Source organism: Anabrus simplex, chromosome 8, assembly GCF_040414725.1.
Source record: "Anabrus simplex isolate iqAnaSimp1 chromosome 8, ASM4041472v1, whole genome shotgun sequence".
NCBI lineage: Eukaryota > Metazoa > Arthropoda > Insecta > Orthoptera > Tettigoniidae > Anabrus > Anabrus simplex.
This window is the reverse complement of record NC_090272.1, coordinates 217,968,995-217,972,132: the sequence shown is the minus strand read 5'-3', so window position 1 is coordinate 217,972,132 and position 3,138 is coordinate 217,968,995. Positions and strand designations below refer to the sequence as shown.

General features: G+C 48.7%; 1 non-coding gene across 1 annotated transcript; it reads left to right on the top strand.

Moving 5' to 3' along the window:
* Positions 1-2,664: 2,664 nt before the first annotated feature.
* Positions 2,665-2,736, top strand: TRNAD-GUC (transfer RNA aspartic acid (anticodon GUC)). The gene has a single exon. It is a non-coding gene; the product is annotated as a tRNA-Asp (tRNA).
* The last annotated feature ends 402 nt before the right edge of the window (positions 2,737-3,138 follow it).

The window sequence follows — 3,138 nt, the reverse complement described above, 5'->3', positions numbered from 1 at the left end:
CTTGTGGGGGATGGGAAGATCGGAAGGTATAGGCAAGGAAGAGGGAAGGAAGCGGCTGTGGCCGTAAGTTAGGTACCATCTCGGGAATTGCCTGGAGAAGAAGTGGTAAACCACAGACGGCAGAGACGGGAATCGAACCCACCTCTACTCAGTTGACCTCCCGAGGCTGAGTGGACCCCGTTCCAGCCCTCATACCACTTTTCAAATTTCGTGGCAGAGCCGGGAATCGAACCCGGGCCTCCGGGGGTGGCAGCTAATCACGCTAACCACTTCACCACAGAGCCGGACGATTATTATTATTATTATTATTATTATTATTATTATTATTATTATTATTATTATTATTATTATTATTATTATTATTATTATTATTATCTGTTTACCCTCCAGGGTCGGCTTTTCCCTCGGACACAGCGAGGGATCCCACCTCTACCGCCTCAAGGGCAGTGTCCTGGAGCTTCAGACTCTTGGTCGGGGATACAACTGGGGAGAATGACCAGTAGCTCGCCCAGGCAGCCTCACCTGCTATGCTGAACAGGGGCCTTGTGGAGGGATGGGAAGATTGGAAGGGATAGGCAAGGTAGAGGGAAGGAATCGGCCGTGGCCTTATGTTAGGTACCATCCCGGCATTCGCCTGGAGGAGAAGTGGAAACCACGGAAAACCACTTCCAGGATGGCTGAGGTGGGAATCGAACCCACCTCTACTCAGTTGACCTCCCGAGGCTGAGTGGACCCCGTTCCAGCCCTCATACCACTTTTCAAATTTCGTGGCAGAGCCGGGAATCGAACCCAAGCCTCAGGGGGTGGCAGCTAATCACACTAACCACTTCACCACAGAGGCGGACGATTATTATTATTATTATTATTATTATTATTATTATTATTATTATTATTATTATTATTATTATCTGTTTACCCTCCAGGGTCGGCTTTTCCCTCGGACACAGCGAGGGATCCCACCTCTACCGCCTCAAGGGCAGTGTCCTGGAGCTTCAGACTCTTGGTCGGGGATACAACTGGGGAGAATGACCAGTACCTCGCCCAGGCGGCCTCACCTGCTATGCTGAAATGGGGCCTTGTAGAAGGATGGGAAGATTGGAAGGGATAGGCAAGGTAGAGGGAAGGAACCGGCCGTGGCCTTATGTTAGGTACCATCCCGGCATTCGCCTGGAGGAGAAGTGGGAAACCACGGAAAACCACTTCCAGGATGGCTGAGGTGGGAATCGAACCCACCTCTACTCAGTTGACCTCCCGAGGCTGAGTGGACCCCGTTCCAGCCCTCATACCACTTTTCAAATTTCGTGGCTGAGCCGGGAATCGAACCCGGGCCTCCGGGGGTGGCAGCTAATCACGCTAACCACTACAACCACTAACCAATTATTATTATTATTATTATTATTATTATTATTATTATTATTATTATTATTATTATTATTATTATTATTATTATTATTATTATTATTTCTTAATCCGTTGACCCTCCAGGGTTGGTTTTTCTCTCGGACTCTGCGAGAAATCCCACCTCTACCGCCTCAAGGACAGTGTCCTGGAGCGTGAGACTTTGAGTCGGCGGGATACAACTGGGGAGGAGGAGCAGTACCTCGCCCTGGCTGCCTCACCTGCTATGCTGAACAGGGTCATTGTAGGGGGATGGAAAGATTGGAAAGAATAGACAAAGAAGAGAGAAGGAAGCGACCATGGCCTTAATTTAGGTACAATCCCGGCATTTGCCTGGAATGGGAAACCACGGAAAACTTCCGGTGGTGGCAGCTAATCACACTGACCACTACACCACAGAGGCGGACACCTTAAGCTACAAAGCACCAGACACCTGTCTCGTCCACTGGTGATATTAAAAAAAAAAAAAAAAAGGAAACACGCCTGAACGAAATCTATCTTCTTTCTGTCTAGTGAATTGTGGTAAGTCGCCTCTGTGGTACGAGGGCTGGAACGGGGTCCACTCAGCCTCGGGAGGTCAACTGAGTAGAGGTGGGTTCGATTCCCACCTCAGCCATCCTGGAAGTGGTTTTCTGTGGTTTCCCACTGCTCCTCCAGGCAAATGCCGGGGTGGTACCTCACTTAAGGCCTAGGCCGCTTCCTTCCCTCTTCCTTGTCTATCCCTTCCCATCTTCCCATCCCCCACCGAGGCCCCTGTTCAGATTAGCAGGTGAGGCCGCCTGGGCGAGTTACTGGTCATTCTCCCCAGTTGTATCCCCCGACCCAGAGTCTGAAGCTCCAGGACTGCCCTTGAGGCGGTAGAGGTGGGATCCCTCGCTATGTCCGAGGGAAAAACCAACCCTGGAGGGTAAGCAGATTAAGAAAGAATTGTGATGAACTAATACACAGACACCAGCACGAAGTCTTAATTCCTTACAGACCAATGGATACACACACATATTTTTTTCATATCTAATCGAAGTATTAACACCTGAACGTTCCATCGTATACGTACTTTTAATGACTACCTACAATTCATCAGTCAGCATTCATCACGACGTTGAATTGATACGCACCATCAAATAAAGCAGGTTGCCAGTTGTCGAGTTATGCAGGGAAGGTAAGTCTAGTTTATGACAAGCCCACGAAATTGTAACACACAAATAGCAAAAGCATGGTGCTAACAAGAGTTGCTTTAGACACTATGCTGCGAAGCACCATACCGTGTCCTCGGTAGTATAGTGGTCAGTATCCCCGCCTGTCACGCGGGAGACCGGGGTTCGATTCCCCGCCGGGGAGGTCAATTTTTATTTTGTATTCTGCTTTGATGTCGCAAGCTTTGTTTCTCTAAAGAGAGATATGTGCACAATTAGCGCAAATTTTTGAAGTTTTAAGGAGGAAAGTTAGTGAACATCAGCGTTTTCTCTTCCTATTTAGTAGAACTTATTATTGTAGATTTACGGAGGTTGTTACGTCCACCTCTGTGGTGTAGTGTTTAGTGTAATTAGCTGCCACCGCCGGAGGCTCGGGTTCGATTCCCGGCTTTGCCACGAAATTTGAAGAGTGGTACGAGGACTGGAACGGCGTCAAAACAGCCTCGGGAGGTCAAATGAGTAGAGGTAGGTTCGATTCCCAGCTCAGCCATCCTGGAAGTGGTTTTCCGTGGTTTCCCACTTCTCCTCCAGGCAAATGCAGGGATGG